This window comes from Balaenoptera borealis (genome assembly GCF_965194805.1).
Source record: "Balaenoptera borealis genome assembly, chromosome: 1".
Classification (NCBI taxonomy): domain Eukaryota; kingdom Metazoa; phylum Chordata; class Mammalia; order Artiodactyla; family Balaenopteridae; genus Balaenoptera; species Balaenoptera borealis.
This window is the reverse complement of record NC_138860.1, coordinates 3,868,584-3,889,508: the sequence shown is the minus strand read 5'-3', so window position 1 is coordinate 3,889,508 and position 20,925 is coordinate 3,868,584.

Genomic DNA, 20,925 nt, shown 5'->3' with positions numbered 1-20,925 from the left:
GATGTTTGATGTAAGTTTTCTCTAGATGGTGAGAGTATAGGTGATTTTTAGTTTATTCTATTTGCTTATCAATATTTTTTGTAATTCTGATAAATATGTATTAATTTTATGATAAGAAAATAATTATTATATTGTACAACAGATTTTCAATTAAGAAGGTTTGAAAACCAGAATACACTGCTACAGGGCTCAAAGGTGAATAATATAAGGACAGATTAAAAATGCTCAAGACTAATTTCAACATATCATAAGGTCAGCAAATCCATATTCCCAGATGATCCTCTTGAGAATTTCAAATGTTTGAGTGACCTTTTTTTTAGAACTGATTGAATTGTTGTTATTTTCACCCCTTAACATGGCTAATGAGTGACTATAACAGGGAAAGTATTAGCTCTGCCATTTTCTTGTTGTTTGTTTGCTTTTATTTTTGTGGTATCTTCAGGTCACATTTTATTGCCAGAAACTTTTTTTTTTTGGTTGCTTGTCCAAGTTTTGAGCATTTGTGTTTTTAAAATTTGAAAATATAGTTCATAAAGCCACTCAATCAGGCACAGAGAAGCTACATCACGGAGCACTTAAATCAACAAATAGGTGAGGAAGCTCTTGTGACAACTTCCCTTCGTGAAGTGCTCACCTTCCCTTGGAGGGAGCACATCATAGATGGTGGAAGACAGGTTTACCTGGCAGAGGGTGAGGAAGCCTGACAACACAAACATCAGTGATGCTTCATGCCTTTTTAACTTTTTAAATTAATATGTGTATGTATGTATAGCAATTGTATGCATGTGTATATATATATATATATATATACACATATATATATGTGTGTGTGTGTATATATATATATATATATATATATATATATATCTTCCTGAAACAGTAGAAAATCATGCTTACAATATCAGATGTAGGCATTTCACTTTGGAAACTACTGTGATGAATAATTATTGAGCATCTACTATGTGCCAGACACTGTACTAGATATTAAGACACTCGGCAAGTTAGATGAAGAAGGCAGTTGGCGGAAAGAGAAGCAGAAGGAGATGAAAGAATATCAAAATGGGATGAAGCTAATTTAGACATTGTGGTCGAGAAAGTTCTCGAAGGGGAGTGATGTGAAGGCTGAACCCTGCAAGATTAGATGCCACGAGTCAGGGGAACAATCAGGGTTGGGAAAGAAAAGGGTGTGTTGTAAGGAACTTTCCAAGTCCAATGGGCCTGTGATGTAGTGAACGATGGGAGGAGTAGGCCAACAATGGGTCAGGGAGGTGGGTGAGGATGGATTATAACACGTTTTGGCGGTCACTGAATGGGTTTTAATTTTAATCTTCATGCAGTGGCCAGGTCTGCATGGAGAATGGATTATAGGGATCAACAGTAGAAGATGTAACACAAAGTTGGAGGCCATCTGTTTAGAGCAGGGGAGAGAGGATGGGTGCTTGGATGAAGGCACAGGATAGGGGATGGATTTGGAGAGTTTTCTGGAGACAGAACATCCAGCACCTGCCAATGGATTGAATACATGGTATAAGGAAAACAGAGTTGTCAAGGACGATGACTAAGCATTTGGCCTGAACAATCAGGTAGATGTAGAAGGCCAAGGCATCTACATTTATTGGGATGAGGAAAATTTGGGGAAAAATGTGCTTGGGAGAGTAAATCAAGAGTACGCTTTTACTTTGGAGGTGACAGATATCTTCACTATTTTCATGTGGTCACGGTTTCATGAGCTTAGACTATGTCAAAACTGATCAGGCTACAGATGAACTTACCTACAAAACAGAAATGGAGTTACAGATGTTAAAAAATAAACTTATGGTTACCGGGGAGTAAGGAGGGGAGGGATAAATTGGAAGATTGGGATTAACACATATACAATATGTATGTGTTATATTTTATACTATATATAAAGTAGATAACTAATAAGGACCTACTGTGTAACACAGATAACTCTACTCAGTACTCTGTAATGGCCTATACGGGAAAAGAATCTAAAAAAGAGTGGATATACGTATATGTATAACTGATTCACTTTGCTGTACACCTGAAACTAATACAACATTGTAAATTATACCCCAATAAAAACTTTTTTAAAAACTGAAAAAAAAAAAGAAGAGTAGGCTTTTAGCTGGATTAGGATACTGCCTTGGTGATGAGTTTAATGTCATGTGCAAGAGAGAAATTCAGATTTCTGTCTTGTGTCATTGGATGGATGGTGGTACAATTCACGGAGAAACAGGTTTCTCCTACCCTAGCCTGGTGAGATAACCAGGTGTCTATTTTCAGAGCAGGCCTATGAGACATTTCAGAGAAGATGCTGTGTATGAATTGGGGCCTGCAAGTTTGACCTGCAAAGGAGAGATCTGGGCTGGAGTATTCATTTTGGAATCAAAATATAGAAATGTTATTTAAAGCAAGGGAAGTGGATGATGTAACTTGGGGAAAGAATGTAGAGATAGAAGGAAACCTGGTAGCAAGACAGTAGCAGCATTTGTAGTTAAAACAAAAGAAACAGACAAAAACTTACTTCTATTCCGGAACTTATGCCTCATAGAAAAATCTTAAAATAAGCTATCAGGCTTTTTTTTTTTTTTTTTTAAAGAAATTCACGTTCTTTTATTTATTTATTTATGACTGTGTTGAGTCTTCGTTTCTGTGTGAGGGCTTTCTCTAGTTGCGGCAAGTGGGGACCACTCTTCATCGCGGTGCGCGGGCCTCTCACCATCGCGGCCTCTCTTGTTGCGTAGCACAGGCTCCAGACGCGCAGGCTCAGTAATTGTGGCTCACGGGCCCAGTTGCTCCGTGCCATGTGGGATCTTCCCAGACCAGGGCTCAAACCCGTGTCCCCTGCATTGGCAGGCAGATTCTCAACCACTGCGCCACCAGGGAAGCCCCGCTATCAGGCTTTTATATCAACTCCAGTTTGTTTGAATAGCATAACAATATAGGAAAGCATGCATTCTCCAAGTCACATATAACAATTTGAAAACTTTTGGCTACTTTCAGAGCCTATGTCACAGAAGTAAAAGGTTACATCCTTTGTAACCTGATTTCACTTGTTCTCAGTGACAACACTTTATTCTAATTATAGTTACTGAAAAATGATATCCTTCACTACCTACCAGGATCTTTGGTAGATGTGGTTAATTAGTATCCATCCTCCTTCTGTGTACCTGCCTCTTATGCAGAATACGAAAAGTTAAAAACTTGTACTTCCCAGTCCCCCTTACAAGCAAGAGTAGCAGTGAAAATTAGATTCCTCCAATGAGATGCACCAAGAGGCTGAAGTCAGTTTACTGATGATCCTGGCTGTTTCCTGTTGGGAAGTCGTAGAGGTGCCAGATCAGCTCTGAGGATGTTGAGAGACCATGATGGTGCTCAGGAGTTTGGGTGTATCACGATTTAGCCTCTAGTTCCTTGGGTGGTAATAGGATTTTAGCAGCAATGATCAGAAAATATCGGGGTCTAAGCAGTTGTGTGGTATGGGACCTGTTTCTGGCCTCCTAATCCCACATCTCAGCCAAATCCACATATCCTCACACTCGGTGGCTGCAGTAGCCACAGCCTCCTGATCTCCCACTTTCCTGATTGTTAGATAAATCAGTGTTTGTCAATCATTCCAGAGAGGCCACTGTGGAACCCATCAGTCTAGTAGAATCTGCAACAGTTTTCAAAGAGATTTATTTCTAATTTCCTGTCTGTACAAAAATAACTAGAGACGTTTCCATTTCCTTCATTGAAACGGGATCCATGTTCCAATTCACAGACTCACTGTCATAGAAAACAAACTTATGGTTACCAAAGGGGAAAGGTGGGGGGAGAGATAAATTAGGAGTTTGGGATTAACAGATACACACGACTATACATAAAATAGGTAAACAACAAGGACCTACTGTCTAGCCCAGGGAACTATAATCAATATTTTGTAATAACCTATATGGAAAAAGAATCTGAAGAAGAATATATATATATAAATGTATTATTAACATATATATATTAATATATATACATTATATATGTAATATAAATATATATATATATAACTGAATAACTTTGCTGTACAGCTGAAACTAACACAACATTGTAGATCTACTATACTTCAATAAATATAAATTTTAAAAAATCCTGGGGGTAAGCAGGGTATCAATCGGAATTAAATTACAAAACTTTTGATGGAGGAGATCCTCGGAATCATCAATTTTTTATCATTTAATTTAGTACAACATATCTATTTATTATGGGCTTACAGTGATATGTATAGCCAAACTTAGTAGCCAGTGCCCAATTCCACAATTTATGAGGTAATTCCTAAGTAAAAATAAGTGACTTGCAGTCAAGATGAACAGTTCACAGGATTGTGCTTAATGCCCTTATTCATTACACACAAATTGAAGTAATTTATTTCTAAAAGCACTTTATTAGCAGAAAAAGGAAAAAAAAAAGATTCATTTATGTAGCTAATGCATAATAAAATTGTCGGGATCATTCTATTAAGAGAAACAAGCTACCTTCTTAAAGACACAAATAGATCCCTTTTTACGGTTAAAATATTTGATATACTTGTGATTTATGGCATCTCAATTGGACAACCTAGGAATGTAAAATGTACTCTTTTCAGACTTTGTCATAAATATTCAGTGTTCTCAGCTCATATCCATTATCTTTTATTGCTATATTTCAGAAAATATTGAAAGAAGAGGGATTTGTGGCCGTCAAAAGTTAAGCTTAGTGTTTTCTTACGTGGGAATTAAATAGAGCAGATATATTCCAGACACAGCACAGTGCCGGGCAGATATCAGGTGATCAGTCATTATGTGTCAAATGAATACCGACTTAGGAGAGTCTAAACAAGACAAAAATATGTGGTTTGGAAAATCACAACAGGTGAGCCTAGCCCCAAAGATTTAAATACAATTATTAAGCAGACGTTATGATAGAGAGGAACTAAATGGACTTTGAAGCCAGTTAAATTGGCTTGGGTTCCCAGACATGTCCTTTATATAATGTATTACATTTGCAAATCATGAAAAATCTACAAACTTGAGTTTCCTCATCTGGAAATAGGGATAACAACACTTTCCTTGGATGGTGATGATAAAGATTTTATGATAGGTGCTCAAGAAACAGTCGTGATAAGAATTACATGGGCGTTTTTTTAAACATCTTTCTTTATTGAGTATAATTGCTCTACAATGGTGTGTTAGTTTCTGCTGTATAACAAAGTGAATCGGCTATACGTATACATATATCCCCATATCCCCTCCCTCTTGCGTCTCCCTCCCACCCTCCCTATCCAACACCTCTAGGTGGACACAAAACACCGAGCTGATCTCCTTGTGCTATGCGGCTGCTATCTATTTTACATTTGGTAGTGTATATATGTCCATGCCACTCTCTCACATCATCAAGGTTTACCATTCCCCCTCCCCGTTTCCTTGAGTCCATTATCTACATCTGTGTCTTTATTCCTGTCCTGCCCCTAAGTTCTTCAGGACCATTTAAAAATTTTTTTTAGATTCCATATATATTTGTTAGCATACGGTATTTGTTTTTCTCTTTCTGACTTACTTCACTCTATATGACAGACTCTAGGTCCATTTACCTCACTACAAATAACTCAATTTGGTTTATTTTTTGGCTGAGTAATATTCCATTTTATATAGGTGCCACATCTTCTTTATCCATTCATCTGTCAATGGACACTTAGGTTGCTTCCACGTCCTGGCTATTGTAAATAGAGCTGCAATGACCATTGTGGTACATGACTCTTTTTGAATTATGGTTTTCTCAGGGTATATGCCCAGTAGTGGGATTGCTGGGTCATGTGGTAGTTCTATTTTTAGTTTTTTAAGGAGCATCCATACTGTTCTCCATAGTGACTGTATCAATTTACATTCCCACCAACAATGCAAGAGGGTTCCCTTTTCTCCACACCCACTCCAGCATTTATTGTTTGTAGATTTTTTGATGATGGCCAATCTGACTGGTGTGAGGTGATACCTCATTGTAGTTTTGATTTGAATTTCTCTAACGTTTAGTGATGTTGAGCATCCTTTCATGTGTTTGTTGGCAATCTGTATATCTTCTTTGGAGAAATGTCTGTTTAGGTCTTCTGCCCACTTTTGGACTGGGTTGTTTGTTTTTTTGATATTGAGCTGCATGAGCTGCTTGTATATTTTGGAGATTAATCCTTTGTCAGTTGCTTCGTTTGCAAATATTTTCTCCCATTCTGAGGGTTGTCTTTTCGTCTTGTTTGTGGTTTCCTTTGTTGTGCAAAAGCTTTTAAGTTTCATTTGGTCCCATTTGTTTATTTTTGTTTTTATTTCCATTTCTCTAGGAGGTAGGTCTAAAAGGATCTTGCTGTGATTTATGTCATAGAGTGTTCTGCCTATGTTTCCCCTAAGAGTTTGATGGTGTCTGGCCTTACATTTACGCCTTTAATCCATTTTGAGCTTATATTTGTGTATGGTGCTAGCGAGTATTCTAATTTCATTCTTTTACATGTAGCTGTCCAGTTTTCCCAGCCCCACTTATTGAAGAGGCTGTCTTTTCTCCATTGTATATTCTTGCCTCCTTTATCAAAGATAAGGTGACCATATGTGCATGGGTTTATATCTGGGCTTTCTATCCTGCTCCACTGAACTATATTTCTGAATTTGCACCAGTACCATACTGTCTTGATTACTGTAGCTTTGTAGTATAGTCTGAAGTCAGGGAGCCTGATTCCTCCAGCTCCATTTTCTTTCTCAAGATTGCTTTGGCTATTCGGGGTCTTTTGTGTTTCCACGTAAATTGTGAAATTTTTTGTTCTAGCTCTGTGAAAAACGCCATTGGTAGTTTGATAGGGATAGCACTGAATCTATAGATTGCTTTGGGTAGTATAGTCATTTTCACAATGTTGACTTTTCCAATCCAAGAACGTGGTATATCTCTCCATCTGTTTGTATCGTCTTTAATTTCTTTCAACAGTGTCTTATAGTTTTCTGCATACAGGTCTTCTGTCTCCTTAGGTAAGTTTATTCCTAGGTATTTTATTCTTCTTGTTGCAGTGGAAAATAGTAGTGTTTCCTTAATTTGTCTTTCAGATTGTTCATCACTAGTGTATAGGAATGCAAGAGATTTCTGTGCATTAATTTTGTATCCTGCTACTTTACCAAATTCATTGATTAGCTCTAGTAGATTTCTGGTAGCATCTTTAGGATTCTCTATGTATAGTATCATGTCATCTGCAAACAGTGATAATTTTACTTCTTCTTTTCCTATTTGGATTACTTTTATTTCTTTTTCGTCTCTGATTGCTATGGCTAAAACTTACAAAACTATGTTGAATAATAATGGTGAGAGTGGGCAACCTTGTCTTATTCTTGATTTTAGTGGCAATGGTTTCAGTTTTCACCATTGAGAATGATGGTGGCTGTGGGTTTGTCATATATGGCTTTTATTATGTTGAGGTAAGTTCCCTCCATGCCTACTTTCTGGAGAGTTTTTATCATAACTGGGTGATGAATTTTGTCAAAAGCTTTTTCTGCATCTGTTGAGATGATCATATGGTTTTTATCCTGCAGTTTATTAATATGGTGTATCACATTGATTGATTTGCCTATATTGAAGAATCTTTGCATTCCTGGGATAAACCTCACTTGACCATGGTGTATTATCCTTTTAATTTGCTGCTGGATTCTGTTTGCTAGTATTTTGTTGAGGATTTTTGCATCTATGTTCATCAGTGATATTGGCCTGTAGTTTTCTTTTTTTGTGACATCTTTGTCTGATTTGGGTATCAGGGTGATGGTGGCCTCGTAGAATGAGTTTGGGAGTGTGCCTCTCTCTGCTATATTTTAGAAGAGTTTGAGAAGGATAGGTGTTAGCTCTTCTCTAAATGTTTGACAGAATTCGCCTGTGAAGCCTTCTGGTCCTGGGCTTTCGTTTGTTGGAAGATTTTTAATCACTGTTTCAATTTCAGTGCTTGTGATTGGTCTGTTTATATTTTCTATTCCTTCCTGGTTCAGTCTTGGAAGGTTGTTCTTTTGTAAGAATTTGTCCATTTCTTCAAACTTGTCCTTTTATTGGCATATAGTTGCTTGTAGTTATCTCTCACGATCCTTTGTATTTCTGCAGTGTCAGTTGTTACTTCTCCTTTTTCATTACTAATTCTGTTGATTTGAGTCTTCCCCTTTTTTTCTTGATGAGTCTGGCTAATGGTTTATCAATTTTGTTTATCTTCTCAAAGAAAGAGCTTTTAGTTTTATTGATCTTTGCTATTGTTTCCTTCATTTCTTTTTCACTTATTTCTGATCTGATCCTTATGACTTCTTTCCTTTTGCTAACTTTGGGGGGTTTTTTGTTCTTCTTTCTCTAATTGCTTTAGGTGTAATGTTAGGTTGTTTATTTGAGATATTTCTTGTTTCTTGAGGTAGGATTGTATTGCTATAAACTTCCCTCTTAGAACTGCTTTTCTGCATCCCATAGGTTTTGGGTCATCGTGTTTTCACTGTCATTTGTTTCTAGGTAATTTTTGATTTCCTCTTTGATTTCTTCAGTAATCTCTTGGTTATTTAGTACCGTATTGTTTAGCCTCCCTGTGTTTGTATTTTTTTACCTATTTTTCCTGTAATTGATATCTAGTCTCATAGTGTTGTGGTCAGAAAATTTAATTGATACAATTTCAGTTTTCTTAAATTTACCAAGGCTTGATTTTTTACTCAAGATATGATCTATCCTGGAGAATTTTCCTTGAGCACTTGAGAAGAAAGTGTATCTGTTGTTTTTGAATGGAATGTCCTATAAATATCATTTAAGTCCCTCTTGTTTAATGTGTCATTTAAAGCTTGTGTTTCCTTATTTATTTTCATTTTGGATGATCTGTCCATTGGTGAAAGTGGGATGTTAAAGTCCCCTACTATTATTGTGTTACTGTCGATTTCCTCTTTTATGGCTGTTAGCATTTCCCTTATGTATTGAGGCGCTCCTATGTTGGGTGCATAAATATTTACAATTGTTATATCTTTTTCTTGGATTGATCCCTTGATCATTATGTAGTATCCTTCTTTGTGTCTTGTAATATTCTTTATTTTAAAGTCTATTTTGTCTGATATAAGTATTTACTACTCCAGCTTTCTTTTGATTTCCATTTGCATGGAATATCTTTTTCCATCACCTCATTTTCAGTCTCTATGTGTCCCTCGGTCTGAAGTAGGTCTCTTTTAGATAGCATATATACAGGTCTTCTTTTTCTGTCCATCCAGGCAGTCTATGACTTTTGGTTGGGGCATTTAATTCATTTACATTTAAAGTAATTATTGATATGTATGTTCCTATTCCCATTTTCTTAATTGTTTTGGGTTTGTTTTTGTAGGTCGTTTCCTTCCCTTGTGTTTCCTGCCTAGAGAAGTTCCTTTAGCATTTGTTGTAAAGCTGGTTTGGTGGTGCTGAATTCTCTTATCTTTTGCTTGTCTGTAAAATTTTTAATATCTCTGTCAAATCTGAATGAGATCCTTGCTGGTAGAGTAATCTTGGTTGTAGGTTTTTCTCTTTCATCACTTTAAATACGTCCTGCCACTCCCTTCTGGCTTGCAGAGTTTCTGCTGAAAGATCAGCTGTTAACCTTATGGGGATTCCCTTGTATGTTATTTGTTGTTTTCCCCTTGCTGCTTTTAATATTTTTTCTTTGTATTTAATTTTTGATAGTATGATTAATATGTTTCTCCTTGGATTTATCCTGTATGGGACTCTCTGTGCTTCCTGGACTTGGTTGACTATTTCCTTTCCCATATTAGAGCAGTTTTCAACTATAATCTCTTCAAATATTTTCTAAGTCCCTTTCTTTTTCTCTTCTTCTGCTGAGCCCCTATAATTCGAATGTTCATGTGTTCAACGTTGTCCCAGATGTCTCTGAGACTGTCCTCAACTCTTTTCATGCTTTTTTCTTTATTCTGCTCTGCGGTAGTTATTTCTACCATTTTATATTCCAGGTCATTTATCCATTCTTCTGCTTCAGTTATTCTGGTATTGATTTCTTTTAGAGAATTTTTAATTTCATTTCATTTATTGTGTTGTTCAACATTGTTTGTTTGCACTATAGTTCTTTTAGGTCCTTGTTAAAAGTTTCTTGTATTTCTCCATTTTATTTCTAAGATTTTGGATCATCTTTACTATCATTACTCTAAATTATTTTTCAGGTAGACTGCTTATTTCCTCTTCATTTGTTTGGTCTGGTGGGTTTTTACCTTGCTCCTTCATCTGCTGTGTGTTTCTCTGTCTTCTCATTTTGCTTAACCCACTGTGTTTGGGGTCTTCTTTTCACAGGCTGCAGGTTCGTAGTTCCCAGTTTTTTTGGTGTGTGGCCCCAGTGGGTAAGTTTGGTTCAGTGGGTTGTGTAGGCTTCCTGGTGGAGGGGACTGGTGCCTGTGTTCTGGTGGATGAGGCTGGATCTTGTCTTTCTGGTGGGCTGGACCGTGGCCAGTGGTGTATTTTGGGGTGTCTGTGAAGTTAGTATGATTTTAGGCAGCCTCTCTGCTAATGGATGTGGCTGTGTTCCTGTCTTGCTAGTTGTTTGGCATAGGGCGTCCAGCACTGGAGCTTGCTGGTTGTTGAGTGGAGCTGGTCTTAGCGTTGAGATGGAGATCTCTGGGAGAGGGCTCACCGATTGATATTACATGGGGCCAGGAGGTCTCAGGTGGTCCAATGTCCTGAACTTGGCTCTCCCACCTCAAATGCTCAGGCCTGACACCCAGCCGGAGCACCAAGACACTCTCAGCCACATGGCTCAGAAGAAAAGTGAGAAAAAAAGAAAGAAAAATAAAATAAAATAAATAACGTTATTAAAATTAAAAATTAAAAATATATTTTTTTCAAATAAAAAAAGTAATTAAAAAAAAGAAAGAAAAGAGCAACCAAACCAATACACAAATCCACCAATGATAACAAGCGCTAAAAACTAAACTCAGATAACCATATAAATCAGAAACTAGTCACTTGCAGACAGCAAACCCCAAGTCTACAGTTGTTCCCAAAGTCCACTGCCTCAATTTTGGGATGATTCATTGTCTATTCAGGTATTCCACAGGTGCAGTGAACATCAAATTGATTGTTGAGATTTAATCCACCGCTTCTGAGGCTGCTGGGAGAAATTTCCCTTTCTCTTCTTTGTTTGCACAGCTCCTGAGATTCAGCTTTGGATTTGGACCTGCCTCTGCATGTAGGTCGCCTGAGGGCGTCCGTTCCCCACCCAGACAGAACGGGGTTAAAGGAGCAGCTGCTTCGGGGGCTCTGGCTCACTCAGGCCACGGGAGGGAGGGGTACGGAGGAGGCAGGGCGAGCCTGCGGCGGCAGAGGCTGGCATGACGTTGCACCAGCCCGAGGCGCGCCGTGCGTTCTCCCGGGGAAGTTGTCCTTGAATCACGGGGCCCTGGCAGTGGCGGGCCGCACAGGATCCCGGGAGGGGCGGTGTGGAGAGTGACCTGTGCTCGCACACAGGCTTCTTGGTGGCGGCAGCAGCAGCCTTAGCGTCTCCTGCCCGTCTCTGGGGCCCGCGCTGATAGCCGCGGCTCGCGCCCGTCTCTGGAGCTCGTTTAGGCAGCGCTCTGAATCCCCTCTCCTCGCGCACCAGGAAACAAAGAGGCAGGAAAAAGTCTCTTGCCTCTTCGGCAGCTGCAGACCTTTTCCCGGACTCCCTCCCGGCTAGCTGTGGCGCACTAGCCCCTTCAGGCTGTGTTCACGCCGCCAACCCTAGTCCTCTCTCTGCGATCTGACCGAAGCCTGAGCCTCAGCTCCCAGCCCCGCCCACCCCGGCGGGTGAGCAGACAAGCCTCTCGGGCTGGTGAGTGCTGCTCGGCGCCGAGCCTCTGTGCGGGAATCTCTCCGCTTTGCCCTCCGCACCCCTGTGGCTGCGCTCTCCTCCGTGGCTCCGAAGCTTCCCCCTCCGCCACCTGCGGTCTCCGCCCGCGAAGGGACTTCCTAGTGTGTGGAAACCTTTCCTCCTTCATGGCTCCCTCCCACAGGTGCAGGTCCCGTCCCTATTCTTTTGTCTCTGTTTTTTCTTTTTTCTTTTGCCCTACCCAGGTACGTGGGGAGTTTCTTGCCTTTTGGGAGGTCTGAGGTCTTCTGCCAGCGTTCAGTAGGTGTTCAGTAGGAGTTGTTCCACATGTAGATGTATTTCTGATGTATTTGTGGGGAGGAACGTGATCTCACATCTCCCTCCTCCGCCATCTTTAAGGTCCTCCTACATGGGCATTTTATTAAATCCAGAAAACCTGAGTGTTGTCTTTGCTTCTTTAAATAATAAAGCAAAGTTTTTTCTGGACAGGTCTTTAGGTGCCTCTGGCTCTGCCCTGTGATTCCCTTTCCTCCGTGCATGTCCTTCACCTCAACTGCTCCTTGGAAAGAAGATTAAATTCAGTACTATTGTGAATTCTTTCCGCAATTTAATTCTCTGGCATAGAAAGAGAAGTATTAAAACATAAAGCCACTTCTTCTTTAAATTCAACCTTAAGAGGGTATGTTTTTTCACATTTAAAAATTATGTTAATGAAGGTTAATTGTATGTACATGTAAATATTCATGCCAAATGTGTTCATCCACATATATCATTATGTATGTTTTCCATTAAGTGGGTGACTCATCAGATGGGACGTGGGGCATCCATATCCCTCCAGGACAAATAGAAAGCACCAAGCGTGGCAACTGTGTAGTGAGGAGTAGCACGGGAAATGAGGAGGAGACAGAGTAATTTGGCTGATTCTCAACATGATTTTGAAACCAACTCTCCATTTTAAAGCTGCAGATATATCCCTAAAATGCTATGTAAAATGTAAGACATTCCTTAATTTATTAATTCTGGAGTTCACACAAAGATTATAGCAGATTCTGAAAGAAAGTGTCTATTTGCCATCTTATCATCTAGTGAATGTCATGGTGATGATAAAAGAAGCACACATTGTTTAATGTTTGGAGTTCAATCCAAAAGATATTAAATAGAAATATCTAGTGTGTGGGAAGCACAGTAGATTAAAGTTAATTTACTCATTTATTTTCAAAATGCATTTATTAAAAACTAATTACATATGTAGGTTACTTCTACCAATTCTAACAGCAACACATTTCCAAAGACATCAGAGTTTTTCCTGAATCTAAATATTAAAATACCAGTACCTATTTAAAAGTAACTTTAAGAAATTTTGTTTATGGCATAATCATATGTGGCACAGGACACAGTAACCAATGAAAGAAGAAATAAAATTCATCCAGGACCCATGGTGCTAAATGGGGTTTTAAAATGAACTATTAAAAAGCAATAAGGAACTAAATATACATATTCTATTTCTTATGTATCATCATAAGAAATTTGGAAGAAGTGAAATCAGCAACTGAATTGGTAGTTGTCTTGTACTGTTGTGCCTTAGTTGTCTATAAAGAGCTTTACTGCTATATAAATATACGATGAAATTTGGAATGATAGTCCCATTAGGCAGTGTAGTGAATAGTTAGTAAACTCAGGAGTACAAATTGAGTTACACTTCTGCAGAGATTTCAAGAAAGCAGCAGCAATGAAAAAAAAATCATCACACTGAGAATGTTTAAAATCTAACTCACACAAACAAATATATTTCACCCAAAGTCATAAAACAAGGAAAAATATGTGGGGTACCGGTGGTATTGGTACTCAGGGGACAGTCAAGCTAAGCAAGAAAAAATGGATGAAATCACAAAGTCATGAAAATAAATATTTTCAAAGGACCAAGTTCATGATATGTAAAGCTGAAGGCCCATCAGTGGCCTGGGTTAACCCCAGTGAGATGTGAATTTCTAGAGGATTTAAGAACCTTCACACGTGCTGGTGAGTCCTAACCAATCAGTAGGAAATACTGTGTGATGATCAGGGGACTGTATAGCCTGACACAAGAGTAGACACGATGCAGGGGGTTATAAACAAGGACAAGACAAATCTACAGTGCGATGCCCCTACCTTGTGTCACTTTCATTTTTAGAGAAGACCTAATAACGAGAGAAATCACTCATCTTTTGACTTGAGGAGAATAGAATAAGATATTTAATTGATATACTAGTGTTTTCTTTGTTAAAAATCTTAGATTTATTCATTCATTCATTGTAAACTTTGGTTGCCTTTCTTGTTCTTTTATTGTGACAGCAGAGGCAGGTGTGCCTGGTCCAGTCATGAAACATGAGTAGCCAAGGAATAAAGATGCATGAGATGGGAACAGGGAACAGGGGCTGGTTCTGCTCTCAAGATCTTTGCAGCTCCCTTCCACCTGCCTTTCTATTTACAGCCATATAGAAGTATTGATATAACTCAGAGGGCCTGTTAGTATATTTCTTAATATATATTAAGCAATATATTGTGGGAACATCAAAAGCATTTTGCATCAAAGATCAGCTACTTGGAGGTTCATAATAATATCTATCCTATGTTGTACATCCATGCCAACCATCTAAGGCTTTCCCTAGCATAAGGAAATAGAAGGAAAAAAAAAAACAGTTAGGAAAAATATTTTTATTCCAAGCTTAACATATTTTTGTGTGTGGTTAAAACACAAAATTATCAAGAGTGGCATTTTTCACTGGGAAAGGGAAAAAATTTGGTGTGGATGGAGTTTAAGTTTTATGAGAGAGAATGGCCAAGGAAGAGCCCAAAGGTGATGGTGAGTGGCAGACCTTGAAAGTTTTCCATTCATAAGCCAAGAAATCTAGGCTTTACTCTTGAGCCTGAGCGAGAGTGGGGACAGCCAAAGTTATTGAAGTGACAGATTCCATTTTGGTTTAGAAAGATATCTGCTGGTTCTGAAAGAATAGGTTGCAATGGGGAGAGGCAGGAAGACATCGGTTTCAGTGGTCCTTGTGAAAGGTGACTTGAGATCATGGAATTGAGAAAAAACAGTAAGAGAGCATGGGCAGTATTCATTGGCCAGTTGGGTATCAGTTATGATATATGAAAAATGTCAAGGAGTAACAATCTGGGCAGTGACATCATTAGCCACAATCTGAGAATGTCCTTTTGATAGAATGGATTCAAATAAAATTGATCATATGAAAATTCAGTGCTATGATTTCAGAGAACTAAGATCTTTACATACCAAAAATAAAAGTTGAACGTCCTTTTAACTGTGGTTCTCCCCACAGAAACTGGTTTAAACAATAAAAACAAAAACAAACAAACAAAAAGAGTGGCATTTTCATAAAGTTAGTGAGAGTTATAAGCTACAATCAATTGATTTTTAAAAAAGCACCATTTACAGGTGTCCATGTTAACCACTTTCTTCTTTTCCATTTGTCCAGTATCTAGTAGAATGGCTTCAGTTCCTCATTTGTCTAGGAAGAAGCTAGACAAAGATTGTCTGCTTGAAAATTGTCATAAAATATTGCCCAGTATTATAGTGGTCTAGAGTGATAATTCTTTATATGTTTCTCTTATTTTATTTATATGCAATACATTTCCCAGATGGATATATCTTAGGAAACATCCTTTAAGTTTCCTTGATTGGATTTAAAACTTTGTCAGTACTTCTACACCCTTTATATCTTTATACCCCAAAGCAGTAAAATTACCAAACTACAGAGAATATATACTTAGAAATTGACATTATATACATAATTATATATAATATAACAATTATAGTTATTATATTTGTATATAATTAACATTAATGTGTATATTAATATTAGATGTATATCTTGTGGGAAAGCATGTGTTTCCTCTCAAGAGAACCCCATAAGTCTTGGAAACTCTTTTCGTGTACGTTGTGTTATACTCCACAGTAGATGCAGGGAGTGGGTTAAGGAAAACACATCAGTAGAAAAACAAATGTAAAATTTCTTTCCTCCAGTTTCCCTTCCAATTCAGCCACTACTGAACCAAAGGCAAAAAGACTGAAAAATTAAACACTTTCTCTGACCCTGTCCCACCCAGCTAGTGGGAGACAGAACTTTGATATCTTTGTCAAGATTTGAGATATGTATGAAAATCTAGATTGTCTATGCTTTTCTTTGTTTGGTTCTAAAGATTTACATCATGACCTACTTATTAAGAGCTCTGAGGTGGGTCATTATAAGTTCAAGTGCAAAAGAGGATCTCCATTTGCATTTGAATTGCCACTATCCTCAAATAACCAATCAAGAAATGTCTACTTTTGAAGGGCAGGTGGGTGGGAAGAGAGATTAGTAAATATCATTTAATTCCAGATGACATGCTAGACCTTCCCCCACATACGATTTTTCAAACTGGGGAAAGAATGAAGGAGTTGAGTGATTATTACTGTCCTTGCATTTGGAAGACAAGGAAATAGCCATGCAATCATCTTCCCCAGTTCATTTCCCTGAAGGAGAAGATCAATTAGTATGGTTATTTTCTTTGGTGTATGGTAATCTTACAGAAAGTATGAATGATTCTTGTCACTAGCTTAAATGTATACTACATATTATTCCACAAGATGCTCCAGTACGATGCATCAGAAAATTTTATCATTCTTGTTTAATACGAAAGCATAAATGATGCTAAATTTTATTTCCCATCTGATCCCCTAATATTTCATGTTATTGATTAATGTTAAGATCATCATTTAATCATAATCAGTGAGCTAGAATTAAGTGGGGGAAAAATAGATGTTTTGTTGTGCTCTGTGTCAGAATAAGTGTTGAAATGTTAAACAATTTTTCATCAGTGACTGAAAGGGAAAAGTATAAAAACCACACTCAATAGAAACGAAAAGAAGCATTTATAAAACTTGACAGTTTTCAGGATGCAAATATACAATTTGGCATGCATTAAAAAGATTCTAGTATGCATTATAGGATTAGTATACATTGCAGTGTATTCACTGATACTAATAACCATAGTGGCATTTAATTAATAGACTGTATTCCTATTAGTTACATTGAAAGTGAGAATAAAATTGAGCTCAATCTCTGGCTTCTTTAAAAAGACTGTGTAGGAAATATAATGAAGAGCACAGTCCCTACAGCTTAACCAAATTGATCCATATATGGTTATATTGATGTTATTATAACAGCTAATTAATGAGCAGTTAATAATTGCCATTTGATCACCATAGGGCCAAATCAAATGCATTATTTCAAATGGCCCAAATAATGTGATAAGCCATTTCTTCATTTTGTTAATTTATTAAAACCTATGTAAACAGTTGATCAATAATGCTATCAACAGGGTCTTAAACTTCAAATATTGCAATAATATCTACTTCTTATAAAAAATATTAAATCTAAATGATCTCAACGTTGTCCTCATTCTACCCCAGAGCATAGCACGGCTGCATTCCGTACTTGAGTGCCAGATTTGTTGTCTGGCTGCTCTGAGATTAAGGTGCACCCAAATAAAAGCAAATGCTTAAAATATGTGGAGGTCTACATTCAAAATGCAATTATCTGTAGCGTTAAAAATGAATAGGACTCTCCATGAAGAGAACCACAAGGCAGCAGGAGATTTTGAACATCTATATGTAGCCACCGAGCGAAGAGCCATTTTTACTCCACACATCTCTTTAATCACGTTTGTGGAAATCAGCATTGAAAGCCATGTGGTGATTAAGCTGAGACTCAGACCCCAAATTTTCACAGTCAGTGCACATATATGGCATTTTGGCTACTTATATTTCTGACCATCTGTCAGAAATGGCAAAAGGCCCAATTCAAAGTTGCTGGACCCGAGCAAGTAGGAGTCAGATGGTTATGAGTTTCAAGGGATGTTTTAAATCATAAATAACACTTGTCAATTAAGGATCTCTGGCATTCAATCAAAAGGTAAATAGTACTATACTTCCTTTTGCACCAAACTAAGTAGTGTCTAGATAATATCATATTACCTAGCAGTGAAGTAAATAAATGGGAATATCTTGAAACAGTGGCTATGAGTATTACTTCTGGATTTTTGCTTTAGTCATTACCTCCTTTAAATAGTTAAGTTTAAGTATTTTCCTGTTCAATAATGAACCTACGTTAATTAGCCTGAATTGGGCATAGGGGTGGGATTCGTGAAGGGGGACACTGATTTGGGGCCACAGTCTAAAACAGAAAGTCCAAGGGACTTGCCTGGTGGTCCAGTGGTTAAGACTCAGCGCTCCCAATGCAGGGGGCACGGGTTTGATCCCTGGTCAAGGAGCTAAGATCCTGCATGCCTCATGGCACAGCCAAAAAAAAAAAAAAGTCCAGGAACCTGGAAATCAAGCCCCGTGGATTCTTACTTTTTTTTTGCCTTTATAAGCTTTTCAGCAAATCATTTAACAGGTCCAAGTCTCATTTTCCTCATCTTTAAAATGAGGTAATTAAGCTTAATAATTGCAAAAGTCTTTTTAGCAGTAGTACTTTATGATTCTAGAAAGCATAGAATACTCTCCGTTCCTCATTGCCCACCTCAAAGCTCTTCTCTGTGTATTTTTTAAACTCCTTCCCCTCTGGCCCAATCAGGCTTATTCCCTCCTTGTCATTCCTGTAGCACTTTGTTTATAAATCTGCAGTAATTTCTCATGTAAATTCATGGATGTTATGATCTGTCCCTGCTAAATATGTTGTGAACTCTTTAAGAGCTGATACTAATGTTTTTTCATCCCTATATTTAATATGGTGCTTGGTGTGTAGTAGATATGGAATAGATATTTATTACAGTAAATATAAATACAAATAGGTGAAACATTAAAATGCAAATAAATAACTTTAGAAAAATAAAATAAAACCACATGCACACACATTATGAAATTTTTTGCAAATTTCAACACTCTGGGATGAACATATCTTGCCCCTAATTCCCAGGGAATGAGTTTGTGAAATGATAAAACGTATTGCTTTTTTTAAATTTATGCATTGATAATAGCTTCTAAGATGTGTCCCTGCCAACATTTTAATGAGGTGAGAATTCTTACATTGTTTTAGAAGCTGTAACTAGTTATTGCTTTCTTCACAGAGACCTTTATATCCCTCTTCCTTCTTTCTAGACCTCATCAAAACTTGCTTGGGTTCCATTTCCAGACAAATGTATGACTTTCTCCTACCTGCTGTCAACCCTGTTCTCTCAAGGATGCCGTATGGTCAACATCGCTGCGTTCGTTCTCATCACCTGCATGGCGGCCAGACCAGAGGGTCCTGGGCACATCACCAGACCCAGCCAGCCTCATACGCAGAAACTTACAGACCTCCTCTGAGTGTGGCATCCCTTGTAACAGATTTTACTGATGACACTAATTCCTAATATTCTGTGATATGGGAAAATGCGGTAAGTGATACAGGTGGGATTTGAACCCAGGTCGTGCCTTTCTCACAGCACAGACTTCCTTCTACTGGTTGTTCTTTCAACCATTTGATCTGTTGACAGTTGTCTGTATTATTGGAAACAAGCTCCTGTGTGGTAGTCGTGAGCTTACTCACTTGGTATCTGGCAACCTCAGGTTCAAGATGAGAAAGGGGATGATTGAGAACCTTGTAGGTCACACTAAGGAATAAACCTGGTGAGACCGTGGTATGAAAAGCATCGTGCAATTCTCATGAGCAGAGTTCAAGGTGTAAGATCAAATATACACACTACTAAACATAAAATAGATAAACAACAAGGACCTACCATACAGCACAGGGAACTATACTCAATATTTTGTAATAACCTGTAAGAGAAAAGAATCGGAAAAAGAATATGTGTGTGTGTGTGTGTGTGTGTGTGTGTGTGTGTGTAAAACTGAATCACTTTGCTATAAACCTGAAACAAACACTACATTGTAAATCAACAATACTTCAATTTAAAAAAAAAAAAGTGTGGGCTTCCCTGGTGGCGCAGTGGTTGAGAATCTGCCTGCCAATGCAGGGGACACGGGTTCGAGCCCTGGTCTGGGAAGATCCCACATGCCGCGGAGCAACTAGGCCCGTGCACCACAACTACTGAGCCTGCGCGTCTGGAGCCTGTGCTCCGCAACAGGAGAGGCCGCGATAGTGAGAGGCCCGCGCACCGTGATGAAGAGTGGCCCCCACTTGCCGCAACTAGAGAAAGCCCTCGCACAGAAACGAAGACCCAGCACAGCCATAAATAAATAAATAAATAAATAAAATTAAATTAAAAAAAAAATACAAGGTGCTATAGAAGCACTTTAAAAAAAATTAATTTTAAAAAAAAGTGCTTGGAAAAGCAAAAAAAAAAAAAAAAAAAAATGAGATCAAAGAAAAGCATTACTTGTTGGATAAAATAATAAAATTCGAATGCTTCCAAATTATTTTCTTGAAGAATATAATTATTAAATGGAACTATGCTTTCATTTCCTAAATAAATATTTCATAAAAGGATTGCACAAGCCTTTCTTTGCATTATGTGTTACTGAAGGTTGGTCAAACATGTTGAATATTCAACAATAATGGGTCTGTGATGCAAAGTGGTAATTTTGCTAGAAGCCTTGTTTTCTTTAGAGTTCTTCCTTATTGAAATAAATTCCCTTATCCTAGGCTTGATTCATTTTATTTTTCCTTTACTTTCTTAAATGGCAATAAGAGAAATTTGGAGGCTAAATTATGAGGTTCGTGTTATAATATGCCTTATCATTTTTAGTCTCCCTCAATTTTTCTAAATAGACATAATCTATAACCATATAGAATTTGTGGGGGTTTTGTAAAGAACAGAAAATATGAATCTAATTTGAGCTTGGATCAACATCTGAAATAAAATGTGGGAAAACCAGAAGTATGCAGTTTAAGCCAGAACCTGAACTTTAGCTGAAAAACTTTGGGTTTCTGAGAAGGAAATATCAAAACTGCAAGGAAGCAGAAGTGATTTAATCTAAACAATTTCAGTTTAAACAGATAGTAATTGAAAAAAAAATTAAAGAAGGAAAAATATGGAAAAGACTATGAAATACCTTTCGAGAAATTTTACTTCCCCTCAAAGGAAGACACCCTCTTGTCTTTCTTTCCATGATGTTAACATCGTGA